Source organism: Eleutherodactylus coqui, chromosome 12, assembly GCF_035609145.1.
Source record: "Eleutherodactylus coqui strain aEleCoq1 chromosome 12, aEleCoq1.hap1, whole genome shotgun sequence".
NCBI lineage: Eukaryota > Metazoa > Chordata > Amphibia > Anura > Eleutherodactylidae > Eleutherodactylus > Eleutherodactylus coqui.
The window spans coordinates 86,889,693-86,916,775 of record NC_089848.1 but is presented as its reverse complement, the minus strand read 5'-3'; positions in this window follow the sequence as shown (position 1 = coordinate 86,916,775).

Genomic DNA, 27,083 nt, shown 5'->3' with positions numbered 1-27,083 from the left:
ACTTAATTTTATGCTACTGTTTGCAATGGGTGTAACACCAGGACTCTATAAATAGAAGAGGTATCCCCATACTTTGGGCCATATAGGGGTTCCATATCCACCTGACAACACTTCCTTCCTCTGGTACCTCATTCAAAAATGAAAGCAAGCTTTGTCTGAAAAAGAAACCATAGGCTTTGACAGGACATGACCAATGCAAAATTGAAGGTTAGGGACATAACTGTAAAGGTTCCTATTCGAATTCAAGGTGTCTAACCGAAAATTAAGGTTGATTTCAGACCTTGCATTTCGTGGTGGATTCACTTAGTTTTGCACTATCCATTTTTGGGAGACAATGGCTTTCTTGTAAGTCAAAATCTTGGCGATAAGTCTTGGTGTGATGAAATTGATCACTAGAATAGTAGGTGACTACACTAATCTCCATAGGATCAATAAGACTCAACATAGTTACCACCAGGCTACTGTGACTGTTGATAGGCTATAGCCTGAACTTCATCTTAAGAGGTTCCACACCTACAAAAATATGGCTAATGCAACAATAGATATAGAGACAGGCCTGGTTCTAGCCTTGCCAAATTCTATTGTCCCTTACCTACCCTTAGCTCAAAGCTCGTACTCCCTTCAGCTGAAGACCTAGGTAATTTGACACACACTGGTTGACAAACTGCCTGACAGTCCCATTGAAATAATGTGGTTATTTGGCAATGTTTCCATAGCAACCAGAATGTCAGACATAAGGGGGGTCTCACATGAACGTATTCTAATTTTGGAATCCGTGATCACCGTCCATGTAAAGGATCTGCAGCAAAACAAAGGCATTGAAAGGCATGAACTTCTGATTTTTCCTTCACACTCGTGGATACAAATTGCGTATTCCATGAGCGGAAGAAAAATCGCAGCATGCTCTAATTTGCCATGGACTTCTTGCAGATGACATTCACTGAAGTCAATGGAGGCATCCAACCTGCAGCCCATACACAATTAACATTGTGTATGGGCTGTTGGTACCCACGACATCACTTCGTGACGATGCGGGAAATACAAACAATGAAACTGCAGCGGTCATCCAGTAACACAGATAAATCAGGCACACAGGTGACAGGCCAGGCTCACAGACGGAATTCGCTGCGGGCCTCCCACATTTGAAATCTGACCCATTCATATAAATCCAGCCTTTGTCAGCAGTCTTGCTAAAAAATTTAGACTGAATTGAATAGAACGTAAGAAAAGGAAAATCTAGTGTTGAACTGGCATGTCCTGGGCCAACCAGAGGAAAAGTTTATGAAAACACACTGGTTATATCATTAATGTGTGAACCCACCCTTAAACATTGTCCCTATATCAGCAAATGATGACCTCCGAAGCAGCTTCAAATGAAGGAACCATTGGTTCTCCAGCGGGCTACTACAACCATATTTATCTAACGGGTATGACTGGAGTCCCAATAACTGAATAGAAATATGAGCTCTCCTAGACCAAAGCTATGCACTTTCCCCACTTAAACAGATGATTAAAAAGTTTGGGGGAGAGTTTTTGGGGAAAAAAGTGTTGAACTTAATTCAAAAATTCTAAATGTTCTGAAATATTAAAATATGACACTGTGTGGTTACCTCATTCTTCCACCATAAACCCATATGTACATTCTACATCAGAACATCCCCATACAGGAGTGTAAGGGTTAATAAGAGCACGACAAATAAAGTTTACAATTTTCTAAGAAATATTTGTGTTTTGACCTCAAACAGCAGAGTAATTGGGCAATTTCTTAATCAGTGCCCTTCCAGAGCTGATGAAGACATTAAAATGACGCAATTTGCATAATACAATTTACATAATTTTAATTTGCTTCTATTTATGAAATGTGCTTTCATCAAATTTAGGAAATCTCCTGCCCATTACTTTGCACAATTAAAATTTAGATCTAGAAATTTACAGTCAAAAAGTACAACTCCCAATGGAAATAAAAGCTAATTCCACTCAAAATCTCTCTCTAGCGCTAGCCATAGATGTACAGATAATTCAGCTATCAGTTCTCAGCCATAATCTGTGAGCGCGGGTAAACGGATTGGTACCAATTAATTAAAATTTGGCTCATTAGTTTGAAAATGTATGAAAATTGTGTATAATTATTATTTTTCCTCAAAATTAACAGCTTATTTTATATACGATGCAGATTCGACAATAATTTTCTGTTTCATAACTTTGTATCTTCATCTCATAGTAAATTAGAGCAAAATCATTCAGATTTTAGACATATAGTTTTACACATATTTATTGGTATTATGATCAGCAGACATTCCTCTGCAGTGGTATCTCCTGCTTTTTAAGTTGTTGATGGGGTATTTACTATGACTCGTTGAAGGGGATCTGCCGACCATAAAGGAGTTTCTGATTGCTTTGCTTCTCTATGCATTCTTTGGGTTTCTACAATGTGGTGCAGTTGACAGCTGTGAGACCATGTATTCTATGCAGTATTCCTTAGTTACAAGTACCTAGTTCTAGTCCAGTCTTTTCTAGTCTCTTTAGTCAGTGTGTCTTGCGTCTTGCTTTTCTAGTCCAGTCTGTGTTTTCAACAGTAGTGGTTTGTCTATTCTTTCTTCTTTGTTTCAGTCTGACTTGGGACATTCAAGCATTTCCTTCTTTAGCCCCTTGTCTGGACCCTATTGCCGTTTTGTCCTCATGGATAGTGTTTTAGACAGGATCATTCATAGGGACAATTTAGGACTATTTAGGAACAATGTGGTCTTGTGTTTAGAAACAGTGTCAGGGAAGGTTTCAAGAGAGTTGTAGAAAGAGCCGGTGTTGGGGTTAGTATTTTTCAGGTTAATCTTTCAGTGCATACCTTATGTTTCTGTCTTCACTGCCAGGTTCATTATAGTCACCATCCTCATCTGGTTACCATCACATTCTGCTCTTGTCAGTTAGTCCCTGCATTTGTGTTTATCACTGTGTTGATACATACTTCATATCTAAAATCTTGTAACGTCCAATTGTCCAATAACCAATGCCATTGGTCAGATTTGAACCTAGGTCCCCAATACTAACCACTAAGCCACCATGATTCTTTACCTCAATAAATGTATGCACTATATGAATTAAGGTGATTATTATGAAGAAGTAATCCACACAAACACAGGGAGAACATACAAACTCCATGCAGATGTTTCTCTTGGGCAGATTTGAACCTGGGACCCCAGTGTTGCAAGGTAACAATTCTAACCACTAAGCCACCATGCTTCTTCTTCCTCCTTTTCTGCAAAAAATGTACACACTATGCAAATTAAGGTGATTATTATGAAAAGAAAATCACACAATCACAGGGGAACATACAAACTCCATGCAGATGCTGTCTTTGGTCATATTTCAACCTAGGTCCTCAGTACTGCAAGGCAACAGTGCTAATTAGAGATGACCAAGCATACTCGCTAAGGCTAACTACTCGAGCGAGTAGTGCCTTAGTCGAGTATCTGCCCGCTCGTCTCTAAAGATTCGGCTGCCGGCGCGGGTGACAGGTGAGTTGCGGTGGTGAGCAGAGGGGAGCAGGGGGGGGGGGAAGAGGGAGAGAGAGATCTCCCCTCCGTCCTACCTGCTTTTCCCCGCCGCTCCCCGCCCCCCGCCGGCAGCTGAATCTTTAGAGACGAGCGGGGAGATACTCGGCTAAGGCACTACTCGCTCGAGTAATGTGCCTTAGCGAGTATACTCGCTCATCTCTAGTGCTAACCACTGAGCCTCCTAATCCTCAACTGAGCTGCCACAAGTCCTTATAGTTGCGTTTAAGCGGAATAAATTGGCTTTCAATAATAATTAATAATAGATATATTGTAATTAGGGATACATTTGCAGTGATTCCATAGTGGTTATTCTGTAGCTTGTGAGTTAAGAGTCTTTCTCTGATTTCTTCGGCTCAGAGCACACAGCACAGCTCTGACATCACCAGGAAGAGTCTGCCCACTCAGCATTTAGAAAGGAAATTAACTTTTACAGGAACCAACAGAGGTGAAGTTAAAGAAAGTACATAAAATACAAAAGTGTTATACAACTTTGGGATTTTTTTTTGTAATGACACATAGACTTTAGAAACGTTTTAAGAATTTAAGAATCCGTCCATTTATGCATTTCTGAGTATTTTTGTACAGCGGATCAAGAGATATTTCCCAACTGATGTATAAGACAATGTCATTTTGCATCAATGTATCAATCCATTTATAAATCTGGTTCTATACTAGCGGCAAGCACATTTCCTGACACACTTATTTGCTGATTCACCACACAGCCAATAATTACAATAACACTAAGGCCTCATGTCCACTGCACAAATAGAATTAGCAAATACGCGCGGGTGTCCCGCACGCGTGATCCGCGCCCATAGGGATGCATTAGACACCCGCAGGTAAGTAAATACCTGCGGATGTCAATTTTCCCTGCCGCGCGGATCGCATATGTGGGAAAACACCCGCAGCACGCTCCATTTTCTGCAGGTCTACCGCGCAGACAGCTCCCGCAGGCTTCCATAGAAGCCTATGGAAGCTGTCTGCATCCGCGATACACCCGCAGCTGAATTTCTGCTCTCCGGCACGGGAGAGCAGGAGTTTAAAAAAAAAAAGAGTGCACGGCGCTTGCGCGCGGCACGCCGAGCACATCTGCCGGGCAGAAGGAAAGAAGATGCGGCCGCGATGGACGGGAACCCGCAGCGTCCGGACAGGTGAGTTAAATCATTTTCAGGCTTCATGTCCGCGGGAAAGGAGGGACCAGGTGCGGGATTCTGCATGGAGAACCCGCGCGGGCCTGAATTTCCTAGTGGACATGAGGCCTTAGGGTACGTTTACATGGCGGAATCTGAGATGGATTTGTCTGGGCAGATTTTGCCTCTAAATTCTGCATGAGGATTTAGCAACGGGCACAGTTTGGGCATGACGCCATGGAATATGTATGCGCTATATAAATAAGCAAAATTGATAATAAAATCCATGGGTCGATTTCGATGCAGATTTTGCGCGAATCTGCATTAAGAAGTGACATGCCCCCTCTTTTTTTCATAATGCAGATTTTTAATCCATGGCAGAAAAATCCTGATTCCCAGTCAAATGAATGAAATGAGGAATTGGCAGGGATTTTAGTGCACAACATATCTTAAAAGGAAAATGTACAAAAAAAAAAAAAACATCTTCGTCCTTAATCTCCTCCTTTCCTTTGATCCTATTTTGTCTTATATTGCAATTAAAACCGGAAAATATATACAGAACTCTCTATGTGCCCCGAAGCTCAGTCATTACTTCCTCACTGTTTTGTACTTGGCCATAAGGCTGCTCTCACACATTTTCCATCTGTCCTATTTTTGCGCATTTTAGCCTTTTTAAATGCACCTCATCACCCATCCAATGATGGGGTACATTAAAAAATGCTGTAACAAGTGGTCGAAAACACCGCGTGAAATTGTGGTAGAATCCCCCCAACTGGCTGCAGCAGGAGCCTCTCCCTCTGTCCTGTTTGTAGTATGTCAAAAACACAGCTATGCCCTTCCTTTTATTAGGTTCCGACCCTCATTCACTCCTTAGCTGAAAATGTATGTGATGTTAAAACCTCTTATATCAAAAAGACAATCACCGGCTAATTCCCTCCGAAATATTTTTGTATTTTTAATACAGAGTATTTAACAGATTTTTTTGACTGATTAAGGGTCCATTTAGATGAGCCAATTTCTCGTTTGAACTATGTCAGAGTTCGCTCATTCACTCATGCAGCTTGTTTCTACAGGCAGATACATCGTTGGATCATTCAAACGGGAGATCATTCAGTCGTTCTCATTCACTGTATAAGTGAATGAGCACAAATGAACGATCGGTATTTAATCCGAACGATTAGTGAACGAGCCAACTATGGTTTTTATGCCCACATAAAATGACCGATGAATGAAAAGGGAACGATTTATCCCTGGTTGCATTTAGACAGAACAATTCGGTCACCTTCGCTTGTTTGAGTGATTTTGTGAACTATCATTCCATGTAAAAGAGCCTTAACAAGATGCCACATTACTTTTGCTCTGCATCTAGCTGAAGGTGGAGCAGATCAGCAGGATATTAATCTCTGTGTTCTCCGCAGAATTTTTACAAGGCTACTCGTATTTGTTTCAAGAACATGTAGAATATCCAGACGACAAGCAGTGAGGCCAATATTATCTCCTGCTTACTGCTATCATTCCTTTATAGGATAAGTGTTTCTTTAAGGTCGCCAAACGCAAGTCTAAAAACATGGCAAATTAAATCACAGAAAAAGTTGTAATAGACAAAGAATTGTGAATCTTCGTGAATCTGAGAAAAATGCGCCCAACGCTAATTAAAACCCAACAAAAAAGTAATTCTAGGAAGAGTCTATAGGAATTGTTTTAGATTCTTTAAAAACCAGATCGTAATGAATAGAATAAATGAGATCCCTAGAAAACTCCTTTCCTTTATGCTTTTCGCAAATTTAAAAAAGCAAAAATACAAAAAAAATGTGGTCAAAGTGGTTTTCCACACAAACAAGTTTCCGATCTTAGGGTCCTTTTACACGGAACTATTTTCAGGCACTTAACTGCCTGACAGACATCCCAGTGATATTTGTTCCTTTGCTTTCCCACAGAAGCTATGATTGCTCAGTGAATGGAGGCGGAGCATGCTGAAGTTCACTTCTTCCCCAACAACCTCCAATCACAGTAAACAGGCACTCATTCATAGATAAACAACTTCCTGTTCACACGGGTCGATCATCCAGGGGCGTAACTATAGAGGGTGCAGGGGATACGGTTGCACCCGGGCCCAGGAGCCTTAGGGGACCCATACGGCCTCTCTTCTCCATATAGGGAGCCCACTACAATGAATAAAGCATTATAGTTGGGGGCCCTGTTACAGGTTTTGCATTGGGGCCCAGAAGCTTCAAGTTATGTCTCTGCGATCATCATATTATTTTTATGAGTGCAGAAATTGAACGACGAATGATAAGCGAACAAATTATCGTTCGCTAGCAGAATTGGCACCGAACTATTATTGTTTAGGTTCTCGTGATCCAACTAGCAATTGTTTTAGCAACTGGTTAATTGTCAAGGGTTTTTTTTTTGCCTTCCTCTGGATCAACATTGAGGAGTAATAGGCTGAACTAGATGGACATATGTCCTATTCCGGCCTTACATACTATGTTACTATGTTACAGTATCAGTCACCGTTGCTGATTGACCTAAACAATTTTTTTAGAAATATTCACTTTTTTCTTTACATTCAACATTTTTTTTAAGCCATTTATATTTTTCAATTTTCCTTCAGATAGGAAAGAAAATAATGAAAAAATAGCTGAACCAAATTTAAAAAAAAATCGTATAACTAACCTATTAGAAAATTACAGAGAGTATTTTTTACAAAAAAAATTTTTTTACTAAACGTTATAAAGTCCAATCAGAACAGAAGTAAATGGTCATTTAACCCCTTTAGTGGCACACCCGGAAAATCTCCTTCCTCCAAAATTTGGAAATTATTTTCCAAAATTGTTATAATGTATTCTTTCATTACAAACAAATGTTGCAATGTGATGGTTGCATTCCTTAATAAGTACTTGCGAGATTAAATTGGATTGTTGACTCTTATTTTAAAAAACTGCCCTGTGAGGCATGGCATGGTAATAATAAACCTGCCACTGAACGGGTTAAAGAAATATATTAGCTGTTAAAAACAAGCCCTTTAAAAGCAATCACAATTATTAATTGTTACATTTTTAAAAAATAGTTTGAGGCTTTTACATTTTTTATTATATTTTATAATTTTATTTATTTCCATTTCCTACTTCCACTTTACTCAACACTTACTCTCGGAGCCCATTGTCGGCAGTCGTCTTCCTGCAGATGTAACACACACAAAAAAAACTTGCATTGATTTTACAAAATGAGCAGCTATCCAAACAAAAATAATGCATCACATACAATATAATGATTAACATCTGCCTTATAGCCACAAACCCTAAGCTGCCTTCTATCATCTGTCAGGACGGCTGTGCACATGCAAAATGACAGCCAGACCAGATGAACCCCACATTGTTTTTCACCACCTAAAAAGGTTAATATGGACCATATTTTTGTCTCCGTGTCTACAAATAATAGGACTACATAATCAGCATAACTAAAGAGACAAAATAAAAATTCTCAATAAAGTATTACAAAATCAGGTATAAATTCTCAAAAATAAAGAATTCCTAATTTTATCCAAATTCAACAAAAAGTTGTGAGGCGCTCAGTATTTAAAGGTGGCCTTGTATAGTGTGGTACCTGAATGCAATGACCTGGCAGAGAATACTACTGTTATATTCATACAGGGCACAAGTACGGTGCTTTCCATGGACATCACTAAGACATCGGACCAAGATGTAATTAATGTCCACAATGGACAAATATAGACTATATCATCAAAATGCAGGGAACACAAAATAGGGCAAGTAACGGTAACAGAAATATGGGGATGGGAACACCATCTTTAACCAACTTTGGTGTGGTAGACCTTGCCTAGAATAGAGACAACCCACAACAGGAACCTAGGGGGTCTAGTCTGACCCTAGTAAAGGATAGGGAAGATGTTTAATGCAGATGGAAAAAGCAATGTATACATCACAGTATAAGGTAGAAATGATAAGGTACAGGAGTCACCAAACACCTCAGACAGGACAATAAGGGGCGCCCATGTAGATATGGGCTAGAATAGATACACCTCCATTATGGCCGATTTGCCAGCTAAGGGAAACACCTCGCTGTTGGCCAATCAGTCCGTATACCACAGGAGATGTTGTAGCAGGGATGTAAAGAAGGGCACATTATAGACAGAGCCCACTAAGTGATTTCCCACAGGCAACACCTCAGAGACCTTCTACAGTGAAAAGAAGAAGGCACTCATCCACACCTAGCACTGAATGACTGGAGCAGCCAGTGTCAGGCAGCAGCTGCCAAGGTAAATAGGATCATGGGGTGCATCAAAAGAGGTCTAGAGGCACATGACAAGAACATTGTTCTTCCTCTTTACAAGTCACTGGTCAGACCACACATGGAATATTGTGGACAGTTTTGGGCACCAGAACTCAAGAAGGATCTATTAGAGTTTGAGAGGGTTTAAAGATGGGCAACTAAGTTAATAAATGGAATGGGCGGACTACAATACCCAGAGAGGTTATCAAAGTTGGCGTTATTTAGTTTAGAAAAAAGACGTCTAAGAGGTGACCTAATAACTATGTATAAATATTTTAGGGGACAATACAGAGATCTCTCTCATCATCTATTTATACCCAGGACTGTGACTGTAACAAGGGGGCGCTCTCTAGATCTAGAGGAAAGAAGGTTTCTTCTAGACAAAGAGACTATGGAACTCTCAGCCTGAGGACGTGGTAATGGCGAACTCACTAAAAGAGTTTCAAAAGGCCTGGACACCTTTCTTGAGAGTAACAATATTACCTGCTGTATTCACTGATTACTTCAGAAGGGTCGGTGATCAGGGGATTCTTCTGATTGCCAGATTGGAGACGGGAAGAATTTTTTTTACCATAAAATGAGGAAAATTTGCTTCTACCTCATTGGAGTTTTTGCCTTGCTCTGGATCAACATGGGGGGGGGGGGGAATAGGCTGAACTAGATGGACATATATCTTTTTTTCGGTCTAACATACCATGTTACTACGATGGGAATATAAAAAATGGGCACTCCTCTCCAAACCAGACAAATGACTTATGAAGAACTTTTGACATTAGCGCATCACTATTTGCATCTCTGCCCTCCTGATGATGCTACGAAGGTAGAAACAAAACGATACTGATATCAGCCTATAGTTCCTGAAATGATAGCGATTTGACATCCAGCTCCATGACATGACATGACAGCCACTCTTCTCGAGCTTCCAGCCTTCACGACTCAAAATATACAAGAAGCAGCAGGGAGCGATTTTCTGAAATTAGAATCAGGCGGAATAGTAGAAGTTTCAAGTGTTCTGTGTCCAGCGTGATATTTTTGTGTGTCTTACCTATGGTTGTCACGTGAAGAAGGTAGGCTCCCGAGATGTGGGAGATACATTACATGTAAAAACACCCCTAAGCAGTCCATGTGGTCTTAATTAAGAATAAATAGCCCACGTTACAGGACGGATAAATAGACAGAGCAGACACGCCAATCTGTCTGTGAAGGAGATTTCTGAACGCTACACTGTGATGCATGTAGGATTTTTTTCCCCTCAGTCTAAGAAAAAAATCATCATTTATGACTTGTCACTTTGTGTCAGTACGAACTAAGGAGAAACGTTTTTTCTTGTACAGCTGGAGATCGCTAAAGGATTTTACACTGGGCAATTTATCATTTCCTTCACTAACTACAGATAACTAATTAGTCATCATGTAAAAGACCATTGACGGCTGATTAAATGTAACTTCACTCTGAGGAGAGTGGGAAAGGCACAATATGGGCACTATGGGCTGCTAAATTCTTGTACTGCGCCAATGTATTGTGCCAACAGAAAGATATATTGTAACATATGTCAGTGTCCCCAATGTTCTCAAGTCCCAAGTGTCAGCCCATGACAGTCCTGGACCCCAAGAGTCATTGTTCTAGATGCCAAGTAGAGATGAGCGAGTATACTCACTAAGGCACATTACTCGAGCGAGTAGTGCCTTAGCCGAGTATCTCCCCGCTCGTCTCTAAAGATTTGGTGGGCCGGCGCGGGTGACAGGTGAGTTGCGGCGGGTAGCGGGGGTGAGCGGGAGAGAGAGATCTCCCCTCCGTTCCTCCCCGCTCTCCCCAGCCGCTCCCCACCCCCCGCCGGACCCCGAATCTTTAGAGACGAGCGGGGAGATACTCGGCTAAGGCACTACTCGCTCAAGTAATGTGCCTTAGCGAGTATACTCGCTCATCTCTAATGCCAAGTGTTAGTGCATCATAGTTCCAAAACCACAAATGTCAGTGCATCATTGCTCGAAAGCCTCAAGTGCCAATGTATGATTGTTCCAGAACCATTTTTAAAAGAATGTTTTTTGAATCAGAGCAAACAAATGCAAAGCGTCGGAGCCGTATCATATTAATACACTACTTAAGAAGAAGTATTATAGTATACAAAGTATTAAAGTACCATATCCGAACTTATAGAAACAAATTCACAATTTGTAACAATCATTTCCATGACTATTTATCTATATATATAAAATTGAATGTATGTCTGTATGCGTGCGTGTCTGTCTGTTTGTCCTTTATGCGCTACTACACCATTCATCCGATCGCCATGAAATTTTGGGAAGTTGTTGAGTACACTCCTGGGAAGATTATAGGCATAGTACATTTATGCTACGATAAATGGCGCGCATGCGTGCGTCATCGACAGTTACGACCCCCCCACGTAGATCGTTCGATTTCCATCATTGCCACTAATTCTCTCACTTCCCGATGTTGTAGAAACATGAAATTTGGCAGGAGCATTGATTATGTCATAAATAGGAAAAGCTAATGGGTCCCAACTCGATTATTCAAGTCTATGCGCCAAAGAATTAGCGTCCAAATTTTACGTACGGAATCTAATTTTCTCGCTTCCCAATGTCATAGAAACTTGAAATTTGGCACGAGCATTGATTATGTCATAAATAGGAAAAGCTAATGGGTCCCAACTCGATTATTCAATTCTAAGCGCCAAAGAATTAGCGTCCAAATTTTACTTACAGAATCTATTTCTCTCACTTTCCAATGTCATAGAAACTTGAAATTTGGCACGAGCATTGATTATGTCTTAATGCATGTCTCAAATCATCAGTTCTATGGCAACATGTTAAGAAATTGACTTTGAAAACCAATATGCGTGTTCAACTACAAAATGATGCATCCGCCGAACGTTTCGCAAAACAATTGCTGGATACTGGAAATGAGAAAATGCCTATCGACAGATCTACACAATGTATCACATTGCCAACAAACTTTGGAAAGATGACATCAACCAAAGACGAATTGATCCAAAAGGTGTTCCCAAATATCGCGCGGAATTACAAAAATCATCAGTGGCTCAGCACATGGGCTATATTAGCAGCTACCAATAACGATGTCAATGCCATCAATTTCAGCATTCAAAGCGGAATACCAGGCGAAGCGACAACGTATAAGTCCATCGATACTGTGATGAATCAAGATGAAGCTGTCAATTACCCAACGGAATTCTTGAATTCACTCGATTTTCCAGGTATGCCACCGCATATTTTAACATTGAAAATAGGCGTGCCTATCATTCTTCTCCGAAACATCCATCCACCACGACTTTGCAACGGTACAAGACTTTCAGTAAAAAAGATGATGAACAATGTCATCGTAGCTACAATTCTGAATGGGAAATTCAAAGGGGAAGATGTTCTGTTGCCACGTATTCCCATTATCCCAACAGATATGCCATTGGAATTCAAACGTTTACAGTTTCCGGGGCGACTCGCTTTTGCAATGACCATCAACAGAGCACAAGGACAATCGCTGCAAGTGTGTGGGCTAGATTTGGAGAATCCGTGCTTCTCACATGGACAACTGTATGTGGCCAGCTCACGCGTCGGAAAACCTTCGGATTTATTCGTGTACGCACCAGACGGAAAAACAAAAAATATTGTGTATCCACAAGCACTTGATTAAATACATAGAATTAAAACAACATAAGACACAATGTAAATTCAATGTTATAAGAACGAGTTTCCTTGATTTTCCTTTCTTCTGATGTTGCAGCAACGCGCGACGGGTAAGCTAGTATAATATAAAACAAAGGGAAAGACTCCCAATTAGGGAGTCTGTGAGTAGCAAGGAAAAAACACAAGAAACTCTTTCAGTACGAGTTATAGAGAGTCAAAGGAATAGGTTTCTAGTAAGCAGGCAGAATTACACAGTTCAGCCCAGAGCAGGTAGGCAAGCACCTCTATTGATGTTGCAGGACAGTTCATTCCAAACTTTGCAGGGCAGCCCTTGTTCAAGTACGTTAGTTTATACAGGGGTACTATACTATTAATCACCTGGATCCAGGCAACTCTAGTCGGTCTCTTAGGGTGCATCCACTTCAGTAGAATTTGTATAAGGTGTGGGTCGCCACAGTCACTGAGACATCCCCCACAAGCCCAAAGAGACACCCCTTGGGATGCATGATTCTTGGACTGAGCCCTAAGAGCGTGCTGAATCTGACAGTACCGGAAATAGGAATTCTCTAATAAGTTAGCTGCAACTGCAAAAATTTACAGAAAGCACCTTAACTTGCTCTACTGGAGAGAACAGTTGTACCATGGAGCCTCCAGAATACAGATTCTGTACAACGCTGTAAATGCGGCAGGTGCAGGTTGCACCATTGGGAAGTGTGTGAAGATCACTTAGATTCCTCTTCGGGGAAAAAATGAAGGGCAGTATGCCACACCTTGAGTGTCACCATCATAGAAGTAGGTAGGAAGATAAGAGGAGAAGAGGGACCTCGTAACAGCCCCCGCAGACTTAGGTCATGACTTAACACTCTACGCTCCAAGACCACTACGAAATTATAGTCAGATGAGAATTACCATCAGCCAGTATATACCAATTGACTGGCCAAATAGCAATAATAAAAATGGGGGTAAAGCCAACCCTCTCGAATTCACTGGAAGACAAAGGGTTTTTACTTTAATTCTGGGAGGTGTGCCTCTTCATAATATATGAAGTACAATCTAACAGAGAGTACTGGAAAATCTCTTAGGGACCAAAACGGGAAATTTATGGAGGACATATAGAAACTTAGGCAATAATTTAATTTTCAATAGATTAATTCAACCCACCAGAATTAAGTGAAGAGACACCCAGCGTGTTGTCAGCTCCTCCACCCAAACCAGGAGGGGAGCCAGATTGGTGTCATAAAAAGTAAATACCCGTTTAGATACCTGTATACCAAGATAGGGTGTCTGGTCTATCCAGCTCAACGGTGTGGGCAGAGGAAGCGGGGACACTGCAGAGTCCACCATCAGGAGATGGACCTTCCCAAATTAGTCTTAATGCCAGAAAAGAGAACAAATGTGTCAAAAATGGAGAGTACAGAATTAAGACAGGACTCCAAATCTTGCAGGAAAAGAAGAGTGTCATCAGCATTTAATGCAATGCGCTATACAATATTTGCACCCATCTAATAAAGACTGTCTCAAACCATGCCATCACCACCCACAGGTACAACCACTCTACAAAATCAAAAGCTTTAGCCTTGTCATTGAATACCAGCATCTGTTTCCCACAATTAAAATGTTCCTATGTAAGATGGGTGAAGAGTCGCTTAAGGTTAATATCTGTATTTTTGCCAGGTATGAAGCCAATTGATCAGCATGTATAATTTCTTTTATGGACTGAGTTTACGCGATTTGCAAGCATTTAGCCAAAATCCTAATATGATAAAGGAGGGAGACAGGGCAGTAGGAACTATAATCTACTTGGCCTTGTCTGGGTTTAAGAATAAGATGATCAGGGCTTCACGCATGGTATCTGGCAAACCACTATTATACAGAATAGAGTTAAATAGGAGCTTAGGAACTAAAAACTCTGCATTTTGATTATACTATTCTATGGGCAACCCATCTCTACCTAGAGATTTCCTGTTCGGGAAGGATCTCATGGCATCTTCTATTTTGTCTTTACTCAGTATCCCATCGGCATAGGCTACACTACTTTGGTTCAGTGCTGGAAAAGGGAAATCATTAGGGTAGGCTTCTAACTGCGCATCAGAGCAGTCACGCCAGGAGGTATACAGACCAGTGTAAAAACTAGTGAATGTCTGATTAATTAACTCTGGATCATCCACTAGGACACCGCCAGCGTGAGGTATGGCTTTGATCGGGGGCTAGATAAGCCAGCAGGCGACCATTTTTATCACCTTGGTCAAAAATACGATGCTGAGAGTAACGGAGTTTCTTAGTATATTCACCCAGCAGCAATTTATACTCACAATGTATCCTATTCAAAGCAGGGTAACTATCCAGAGAAAGATCAGCTATATGACATGTTTCCACTACAGAGAGGTGGCATTCCAAATCTAGCCGAGTTTCCTGCAAATACTTTCTGTACACAGATATTGCAAAATTAAAGGACCCTCTACCAAAAGCCTAAAAGGCCTCCCACACAGTAGACACAGAGATGGATCCCTCATTGACCCCCCAATACTTAACCGCCTCACCATAATCATACACCTCTTGCTGCGCAACCATAATGGACAAAGCCACCACGAAGGATACCACCCACCTATCCTGAGATCAAGGACCAGCAAGAGCAGTAGACAAGCCGAGGGACATGAATAGGAAGTGTCATGCGGGTGCTGCAAACACCATATCTCCTGCAACAAGTAAGAAGTAGCCTTTGTAGACAACTTAGATGCCGCTGGAGCGAGGCAATCAAGCACTGTATCCAAAATTAGATTAAAATCCCCCAGAAATATTACTAGAGTTGGTTCAAGCAGGATCATATGGGGCAGTAAGTAAATGTTGAGTATCATAAGGAGTGGGCCATGAAAATAGCCTTGGAGGATCAAGAAATCGGCCTTCAGGGTTAATATGGACCTGCTTAAAAGCAAATTGCGCCAACTTGGCAACTAGGATACTAACACCTCTAGCATAGTTAGATTACGTGGCATGGTAGGCAGAACTGATAGGGACCTGTTTAAGCACCAACACCTTTTCCAAAAACAATAGAACATGAGAGGAGTAGGTCTTAAGAAAACTGAATACTAGGGCTCTATTAAATTTAGAGTTCAGCTTCTGACATTCCAAGAAATCAATTGAATACTAATCATTGCGACAGAGAGAGACATAATTCACGTAAAACACCCGCATAATACCAGAAATGTAGTCACACTGAGGAGAAATTAAAAAAATAAAAGCAATTGACATGGGAATACACACAAAAACCCCTTCCCACCCTAATATGAGCGATATTTTGTCGCTTCGGCCGTACCTACAAAGAGAAATCCGGAATAATCCACATTTCGTGACCTTCAAAGGATTCAACCTATGATTGAGTTCCAGGATCTTTTTTCTGTCTCTATAGCTTAGCAGTAAAGATACTTGGAGGGCCTCCGGGGCTCTAACTGGGATATGATGAGCCTGTTCAACACATAGGAAGGTCGAGAGAGTCTAAGCCATATGTCTCCATAAGAAGCAATGCCAAGAAGTCACAGAGGTTTTTGCCCTCTACCCACTCCAGCAGCCCTATAGACATGAGATTGCACCTACGCAGGCAATTTTCTAAGTCATCTTTTCTGCTGCACGGCAGAGTTGGAGTCTAGAGTTTGTAGCCAAGCTATAGGTGGTGCTGTGGCATCCTCCAAATCAGAGGCCCAGGTCTTCACTGCAGCGGTACATTCCTGCAGAGTTTGAACATTGGCACACAGTAAGCCAAAGTCCAACTGTAGGACATCAATCTTTTCTGTAATGACAGAGCCACACTCAACTATTACTTTAATAACATCCCTGATAGTCAGGCTGGTCGCAGGAGATATAGATGGCGCAGCATGTTCAGAAAAGGATCTCTGGGGGTCATTAGGATCAGAAGGCTGAGAGTCCATCACATTATTAGGCCGTGCAAACTGTTGCAGTGTGTAGGTAAGTTTGGTCTGCTTATTTGGAGCCATCAGGGAGGTGCAGGAGCAAACGGGTGAACAGCAATAGGCTGCAGCTTATATAATATCACAGGGGAGTTCACAGAGAAAATTTGGTGATTAACACATCACTGAGAGAGTCTCATGATGCCATATAGAGTTTATAGAAGTATCCCCACACGCAGAGGTGTAACTTGAAGCTCCTTGGCCCCAATGCAAAACCTGTAACAGGGCCCCCAACTATAAAGTTTTATTCATAGTACTGGGCTCTCTATATGGAGAGGAGAGGCCTTATGGGCCCCCTAAGTCTCCTGGGCCCGGGTGCAACTGCATCCCCTGGATTCCTTATAGTTACGCCAGTGCCCACACGCACACAGCAGTATCAAACAGGCAATTCCCTCTACTACCATCACAGTTAATCAAATATGAGCACATTAACCCCTGGAGTGAGCAGTGAAGGTTATGCTGGAGAGGCCCAGTTCTCTCTCTGTCCCTCCCAGAGGTATATAGTAACATAGTCACTTAGTCTTGCAGAGCACCAGACTACAGGTTAAACTACATAGACAGTGGTTGACACTTATTTATGTGGCTGTGGGTTCACAAGTACTTTTGAGCTGAGTTATAGTGTTCTCAATGTGTCCTCCAACTCTAACTTTGTGGAGAAGAGAAGAAGGGAGCTGTATGCCCCTTGGACGCCGCTTACTTCTGGTAGTGACTGAATATACTCCAGAACCCGGATGGACCTTGCTGCAGTAGCCTCCACTCTGGGCCTGCGCTTCGGCGCATGGGAGATGAGTTCTGCACTAGCCACTGGACTCGGGAATAGTCCAGGGGATGTCTCACCAAGTAGAGCTGAGGTAGGGAACAGAAAAGTGCAGGTTATTGCTGGATGGTAAATTTTAGAATTGGAGTCCAATGAGCTAGCATCTGCTCAGGTTTCTCGCCAGGCCATTCCCCATTGTTCCAGAACTTTAGATGTCACTGTATCATTCTAGATCCCAAGTGTCAGTATGCTAAAGTTCTAGAACAGCAAATGTCAGTGTGTATAGTTCCAGGACAGCAAATGTCAGTGTATTATTGTTCTAGAACCTCAAGTATCACTGTATCATTGTTCCAAAACCTTAAAGAGACCCCCTGGCCTGGAAAAGCAAAGATGGCCAAATCACTTCCTTGACTACCTAGTGCACACTGTGTATTAATATCCATTGGTAGTCTGAGACACTACATGCTGCTTTGACTGGCCAGCACTGCTCATGCGTGCAGCACCAGTTAATCAAAGCAGGTGCAGTACCTTAGACTAATGATGCATACTAATGCACTGTGTGCATCAGGCAATCAAAGAAGCTGGTGTAGCCATCTTTGCTTGTCAAGGCCTGAAGGATTGCTTATAATGCAAGTGTATCATTACTTTAGATCCCTAAATTGAGGTGCCGTACACTGGACACAGTATGCCAGATGAGGTCTGACTAAGGAAGAGTAGGAGGAATAATTACTTCCCGTGATCTAGATTCTATGCTTCTCCTAGTACATCCCAGAATTGTGTTTGCCTTTTTTTGCTGCTGCCTCACACTGTTGACTCATGTTCAGTCTGGGATCTATTAGTATACCCAAGTCTTTTTCACATGTGTAAACGTAAAATAGAATGCTGCATGCCCAATAAAATTACTATGTGCCTTCCTTCTACATATTTGCATTCTGTTGCACCCATTGGTGAAGCTTCCATCACTGAGCAAACTGGGTGGCTCCACTACTCAGCCCATATGACTAGCAATTCTAACTGGAAAACTACAGTTCCCAAAAGCACCTGCTTCACCTCCTGACACCTCCCACCTCATTGCTTTTACCAGAAATACTACCTTGCCAGTGTATTGAAAGGGTTAATTGTATCAGGTTAACTTTTGTACACCCCTTTGTAAAGAGCAGGAGTCAGTATTTGTACAGTTTGAGGAGGAGAGGGAGTTCTGCAAAACCATAGCCCTTATAAGACCCATGAAACTGTACCTGTGCATATGAAAGGGCTCAAGATGAGAAGAGATAGGGGTGGAGCTCCTTCCCCTATAGGATCAATATTCCTTATAGGAAATGGGGTGAGATGCTACCTGACCACTGACGCCAACCATATACAATGGAGCGTAACCTATAGAATAAGAGGAGGTTTAAAAAATGTGGACTTAAAAGGCACACCCCTTACATAAAAATGTTCCAATGAGATATACGCCCGGTTCTTCTTTATTAAGTAAGTAAAAACAGCCAATATTAAACACCATTTTAATCACTTAATAAAGAAGAACCGGGCTTATAACTCATTGGAATAATTTTATGTGAGGGTTGTGCCTTTTAAGTCCACTCCTCTTAGTCTATATGAAAGGCCTAACCTTTTGTCCAAGGAGGGGAGAAGGAACTTGGCTGAGTTTACTAAATACAGGGGATAGAGAGCAGAGACACAGCCTGTTTTGCCCATGCTCACCCTGTGTGCCAAAGAAAGGGACAGAGACCAAATGAACTGAGCATGCTTGACCAGAGTTGAAGAGCTACTGGAGGTCGTGTCCAGGAGAAGCTAAAGGGCTAACCTTTTGTCCAGGGAGGGGAGAAGAAACTTGGCTGAGTTTACTAAATAGAGGGGATAGAGAGCAGAGACACAGCCTGTTTTGTCCATGCTCACCCTGTGTGCTGAAGAAAGGGACAGAGACAAAATAAACTGAGCATGCTCGACCAGAGTTGAAGAGCTACTGGAGGTCATGTCCAGGAGTAGCTAAAGGGCTAACCTTTTGTCCGGGGAGGGGAGAAGGAACTTGGCTGTCTTTACTAAATACAGGGGATAGAGAGCAGAGACACAGCCTGTTTTGCCCATGCTCACCCTGTGAGCCGAAGAACGGGACAGAGACAAAATGAACTGAGCATGCTCAACCAGAGTTGAAGAGCTACTGGAGGTCGTGTCCAGGAGTAGCTAATGGTAAACAGAGAGTGGGGATGAGATGTTCAGCGGGGTGAGAAGTCATGACTGGTGCATTTTCAAAAAATGAGTGTACGTTGCAGCATGCAAGCCATATTTAGGAAATGAAGCTAGGGTGATGTCGTGATGCCCTGTCATTCAGCTTTGAGCACAGATGAGTGCCTTCCCTTCAGATGTATGGCAGGATTTTTATCCTCTTTTACAACTTATGACTTTGAGTAAATGTAATGAACAATGGCCATCCCTATCGGGGCAATTGCCCTGCTTCTACGCAGGGTAGACCACCCCAAAGCTGGTTAGGGATAGCATTTCCATCCCCATATTTCTGTTACCTTTATTTGCCCTGTTATCTTCCCCACATTTTTGGTTAGATTACTAATGCCTATATTGGTCCATTGTGGACATTAATTACATCTTGGTGTGATGTGCTGATGATAGTGATGGGGACTATACTTGCACACGGCACAAACATAATAGTGTTTTTGTAGAGTTTACTCATTTCAAATAAAGAATACACTGAGCAACCGATAGGATTTTGGAATTACCCCTTTAACTGATAATAAATGACATAAAACAAGCCCGATGCTGGGTGTAGATTTACTGACAGTAAAGCCGATGTGGAGTTCCTCTTTAAAAATATTCAACATTCAAAGCCTAGTCAACTTTTGACATAACGTGGAAAAATATTACATATTCTATACTTTTCTAAGAGCAACTTTCTGCGTGCTTTTGAACTACTTAATGAAGAGGTTGTCACAGCTTTTCTTTTATTGTTTAGAAGTTTTAAAAACAAAATCTACTTTATTTTCTATGAAATCTGAGAGTGTAAAACAATTTAGTCCTAATTATTTCCCATCCACTTGCTTGAAATGTCAAGGAAAAAAAAAAGCAATAATAAAACAAGTTGACATTTTAGTCCCGTTAGTCATAGCCATGAAAAGAAACAGAGCCACAGAAACTTTAAAATACTAGCGAGAAAAATGTAGAAAAAGCCTTTATTTTACAGGTTCAAACTTTTAAGCTGGTCAGTTTATCTTTTTGGGATTTTGTTGATGGAATTTCCTTAGCTAGACCATCAGTCTTTGAGTGGTGGGGTCTGACTTCTGGCACCCCTGTCAATCAGCTGACTTAGGCCTCGGTCACACGGGCGTTTTTTCCCGCGATTTGCGGATCGCATGACGGATGCGCATCCGCAAATCACATGACCGGGGCCGAAAAATCACCCGAAAAATCTGCTCCTAGTCGCGTTTCGGAGTCGGAGCAGTGCAGCGCTGTCCAGCGCATTGAATTCAATGGAGCCGGCAATACAGCCGGCTCCATTGAAAGCAATGGCTGCGGGCGATCTCACGATGAATTTTCGGGAAGGGCTTAAAAATATAAGCCCTTCCCTGAACTTCATCAAGAAATGTGTAAAAAGTAAAAAAAAAATATATACTCACCTTGTCCTGGCAGACGGAGTTCAGCCACGGCCGGCCGGCAGTTCTCCTGAACTGCTGTGAGTAGTATTCAGCAGCCGGGGATTTAAAATCCCCGCCTGCTGAATGGGCTGCCTCTGATTGGTCACAGCCCTCACCAATCAGAGGCAGCTCTCACTCACCCATTCATGAATTCATGAATGGGTGAGTGCTGCCTCTGATTGGCTCAGCGCAGGGACCAATCAGGGGCAGCTCTCAGCTGAATGAAATGCCATAATTAATCCATTTACTGCCCTAGTCCACTAGGGATGTTGCCATTAGAGGAGTTGTCCAGTTATAAACTACTGATGGCCTAGATTTAGAATCACGTTTTTTTCTGGGCTGGTGCATTCATGCACTGAGCTGAATTCTGCAGGAAACAGACAGCTCACTGCAGTGGCTAGGCTTAGTATTAGATGCAAAGTTCCCATTCATTTCAATGGGAACCTTACCTGTAATACCAATCCTGGCCACTGTAGTGAGAACAGAGCTGTCTGCTTCCTGCAAAAATCAGCTCAGTTTACAAGCACACTGGCCTGGCGAACAGCTGATCGGTGGGGATCCTAGATAGTAGACAGCTGCTAATCTAGTATTGATAACCTATTCTACAGATAGGTCATTGGTAGAGTTGAGCGACAGTACTCTGCCGAGCTTGATGCTTGTTCGAGTATTAGCATACTCAATGGTGCTCGTTACTCGAAAGAGCATCATGCCATGTTTGACCCCGCCCCATTTTGTGGCTCCCCCCCCGCTGTGACTTGCCTGCTTTGGCCTCTCCCTGCCGCAGCGCAGCACGTGTGTCAACGGCAAACTTTTTGGCTGGCATGTAGGCAGCGGAGAGAGAGAGAGAGAGAGAGAAGCAAAAAATCTTGGCACCCGGTGGCCCACATACAAAAATGCTCGAGTCTCCCATTGTAGTCAATGGGGTTCGTTACTCGAGTAGAGCTCTCGAATTTTACGAAAAGCTCGACTCGAATAGCGAGGACCAAAGCATTTGGGTGCTCGCTCATCTCTAGTCATTGGTAGTGCAAAACTAGACAACCCCTTTAAACTCTTCACTGCTCTACACCACTAGGGGTGTTACCTTTAGCCTATTCACTACCTTAGAGGTATGTTACCAGTAAACTCTGCACTGCCCTAGCCTATGAAGGATGTTTTTTATTAAAGTGAGTTTTTGGGACTGATGACCCATCCTCATAAACCCGTTCATGACCGATAAGCAAGGTGTCTTTCATCGATCAATCATTGCAATGTTTAAACTGAGCGATTATCATTCTGTTCAAAAGGGCCCTATGGCTGAGCTACTCCAGGTATTAAAGGCAGGTCTGTTCTCAAGACGCTTCAAAAAATGTTCGGGCTAATTGAAGCAATTTGCTCTTCCCGCACCTGTACTTAAATGCCCCATTTGCTGTTATTATTTTGGCTTAGTAATGACTTTGATGCATTGGGTCCATTATGATCAAATTCCTGATGAGAAGTTCCTCCATGGGCACCTTGTGTGGTGATGTCAGGCAGAGGCACTTCTTCACATTTCCTACAATCCTGAAAATCTCCAGAGGAGCATCAAAGGACGAAAACACGAGAGATTGTTTAAATGGTTTCGGGGTTTGCAGTCACGAGGTTTATTCCAAGATCTTTCAACGCCGAGAAAACATCAGAGTTCTTTCATTTCACTGCCATGTTTTCTTTGAAACCAATGAAGTTTTTCTCTGCTTCAGTTTGAGATTATGTAAAAAGATGAACTGGTAAAAGTTCAAGCCAACATTTAGAGAGTCGGTGTTAGATGTTTGTTAACTCTTCTTTATTAACAGGGGTCTGAAATTCCCCTTCTGCCTAAATCGAGGTTACATTTTAGCTCTGCTTGTTCTGATTGGCTGCTGTTTATTAGTACAAGCCCACCACAAATGCAGAAGGTTTTCATTAGAATAATGGTCCTTTTGCATGGGCCAAGAATCACGTAGATCGGCACTTGTTTGTTTTACATGGGCCGAAATCCTTACTACGATCATTCGTGCCCGTACAGCTGGCAGTACATCTCCGCGTTCACATAAGGAGATGTACAGCTGGTCAGTGAACATTTTTATGCTTGCTGAAAAGCATCAAGGAAAGAGCATTTGCTCATTTGTTGGTTGATTGTTGCCCCTTTTACATGACCTGATGATTGGGTAATCGAACCATTGGGTGAACATTCGTGTCCAATAATGGAGAGGTGTAAAAGGGCCTTTAGGACAGAATGATTATGAATAGAGTTGAGCGAATGTACTCTGCCGAGCTTGATGCTCGTTCGAGTATTAGCGCACTCGATGGTGCTCATTACTCGAACGAGCATCAAGCTGTGTTCGACCACGCCCCAGTTTTTGGCTCCTCCCCACTGTGGCGTGCCTGTTTTGGCCCCTCCCCGCTGCAACGCAGTGCACGCCAATGGCAAATTTTTTATCTGGCAGGCAGGAAAGAGAGAGAGAGACCTAGAAAAGGGAAAAAAAAAAAGCTCGGCAACCGGCGTCCCACATACAAAAATGCTCGAGTCTCCCATTGTAGTCAATGGGGTTCGTTACTCGAGTAGAGCTCTCGAATTTTACAAAAAGCTCGACTCGAATAACGCGGACCCGAGCATTTGGGTGCTCGCTAGAGATGAGCGAACGTACTCGGTTCGGGTATTTTTGGACCCGAGCACCGCTTTTTCCGAGTAACTGACTATTCGGACGAAAAGATTCGGGGGGCGCCGGGGGTGTGCGGGGGATTGCAGAGGGGAGTGTGGGGGGGAGAGAGAGCTCCCCCCCGTTCCCCAATGCTACCCCCGCTCCACCATGCCGCCCCCCGGCGCCCTCCGAATCTTACTCGGAAAAAGCGATGGTCAGGTCCAAAAACACCCGAACCGAGTATGTTCGCTCATCTCTAGTGCTCGCTCATTTCTAATTAAGAACTTTAGGACAGAATGGAAATGAACTACAAGAAACTTAACCAGCAACGATCTTTTACCTCAGAGGATAAAAAAGTCACTGAAGTGTTTAGTAAATTTTTTTATGCTATAACTTGGAAATGTTAAGAGTAAAGATAACAGGATTGGCATCAGAGTAGATTAAAAAAAATCTTGTTGTTGGTATAGCGCCAACTTATTCCACAGCGCTTTCAGGTAATTTGTTTATTACCCCCCACCAAGCTGGGTACTCATTTTACCGACCTCAGAAGGATGGAAGACAGAGTCAACCTTGAGTCGGCTACCTGAACCATGTGGGGATTGAACTTGCAACCTACAGGTTATGAGCCACAGTTTAGGACTGCATTTCTGCTGCCGTAACACTCCACACCACATTATACCAGAACATAATGACCCGAGGGCTTAGTTCCACAAATGGTATTTTATTCCGGGGTTCAACTTTCCTTGGAACTGAACAATATTGAAACTGGAAGCGCCAGATCCAACACATGCTGCCAGACCCTAATGGCATCAGATGAATGACTATAATAGGGTCTGTTTCGATTCCGTTATGCCCATTGGCACTCTACCTGATGTAATAGTACTGCATGCAGTGCTTTTTCATCACGTATTTTAATGAAAATCTGTGATCGAACCTCTGATGCAGATGTGAATGAGCCTTTGGGGGGCTGTGGTGATTTGTACAAGTTAGCCAATGGCAGGGGAAATAGGGGGATCATTGTGACACGGTCATCCCAGGGCCCACATAAAACTGGCAGTGGTTCTGTGACTAAATTTTCCATGAAATGATAAATATTAAAATTAGTGATGAGCAAACTCTCAAAAAGTTTGGTTTGGCAAACTTCTGCAAAAATCTTGGTTGGGTGCGAATTAGTTTGAACCGAACTGGAAGTTCCATTAAAACTGATGTATAACACTGTTTAAGAGACATAAACGCCTTGTATAATACTGTAATACTGTGTATACGGGGCTTTTATGGTTCTTTATGTCCTACTCTAGTGTTCAGGACTAGTGTTGAGCAAACCAAATGAGTAGAACTCTGTTTTGGGTTGAAGTTTGCTGAATGGCGCCTCTAGCAAACTTCAACCTGAAGCAGGGTTCTAACGGTTCGGTTCATTCAACACTATTTATGATGTATTATAGTTAGAGATGAGTGAGTATACTCGTTAAGGCACATTACTCGAGCGAGTAGTGCCTTAGCCGAGTATCTCCCCGCTCGTCTTTAAAGATTCAGGGAGCGGCGGGGGAGAGCGGGGAGGAAAGGAGGGGAGATCTCTCTCTCCCTCTCTCCACCCCGCTCCCCGCCGCAACTCACCTGTCACCCGCGCCGGCCCCCGAATCTTTAGAGACGAGCGGGGAAATACTCGGCTAAGGCACTACTCACTCGAGTAATGTGCCTTAGCGAGTATACTCGCTCATCTCTATTATAGTGTATTATATACTAGGGCTTCACGGGAACATGGCATCACTCACAACGTGACCTCAATGTTTCTTCATGTATTAAAAGTGACAAGCACTTTGTGAGTCTTTGCGGTTGTCTCAAGCAGAGAAGTTCCTGTCTCCTAATGCATAATTCGAGCCCCCACGTAGTAAGGGCCATTTATAAGACTGGTGTCTTCTTATGTGGAAGATGGGCATTGAAGCGTCGAAGTAACGGTAATTTCATCTGACTGGTGGCGCCGCGGAGCCCTTGTATAAAGCTCTAGAGGGGATCTTCCTGTTATACTCAGCCCTAACAGAACATTAACAAGGGAACAACTTCAGCCCCTTATTAAGCAGGAGGAAGGCTCCGCTGACTGACAGGGCGTCATCTCTTTTATGTGGGCTTCGTTCAAAGATTCCAAAATGTTAATGTGATCTCCACTGTCCTTACTTCATACGGAGCAGTTAATGACAGCCCTCCGGCGCGGAAGCTGCATGAAGTTTATTACAAGTACACAGAGAAAGTCGGAGCTCATGTGATCACTATAAAATGATATCACCTAGAAATGAAGGACATGTGCTGCTGCCATCATAGCGTAAAGTAATATAGACCAGGGGGGCTGCAAACTAGAAATATACAGCTGCTTAGGAACTACAACTCTCAGCATGTAGACCAATAATGTGGATAAGGGCAAAAATAACTTACCAATACACATTTCAGATGTTGTCTTTTTACTTTCTATCTACCCTATTTTCCCTAAAATAAGACAGTGTCTTATATTAATTTTTGCTCCAAAAGATTTTACTTTTTTACATGTATAGGTGTCTGGAAACTATTTCAATTGACTTTTTTAAATTAACTATAACAAGGGCTTATATTTAGAGTAGGGCTTATATTTCAAGAATCCTCAAAAATTCTGAAAAATCATGCTAGGGCTTATTTTTGGAGAAGGTCTTATTTTCATGGAAACAGGGTATCTATCTATCTATATATCTATCTCATATCTATCTAGCTATCTGACTCATATCTATCTATCTATCTATCTATCTATCTATCTATCTATCTATCTTCAGATTCTGGGCACTTGCGCTAAACAATGCACCTAAAATGTCACAATTGTTTTGGTAAACTAAGCTAACTAAAAGGCAGTGCAAAAATGTTAAACTAGACAGTCTTAAAGGGGTTGTCCGAGTTATGGCTTATTGGTAAAACTCCTTCTGCATACACTAAAATGCAAAATAGACATATACTCACCTCTCCCCGCTCCCGCTGTGTCTCACGCCAGTGCTCGGTCCTCTACACCTATGTTTGTGTACAGGCACTTTACGGGACATCACAGGCACTGCAGCCAATAAGAGAGATCAGTGATCCAGCATGAGCTCTGTTATTGGCTGCAGCACCTGTGACATACTGTAAATGTGACGTCAGAGGGGAGACCAGAAACAGCACTGCAGGAAACAGCAGGAACGGGGAAAGGTGAGTATATGTCTATTTATTGTTTAGTCCATGGAGAAGGAGTTTTACCAATAAGCCATAACTCGGACAACCCCTTTAAAATTTGACAGCTTTATCATTTAGCAGAGTTACTATGATAAAAATGGAAGCATTTTAGGACTATATATATATATATATATATATATGTCTGTGTGTATATATATATATATATATATATGTATGTATATATACCGTATATATATATATATATATCTCCTACAGCTCCATTCAC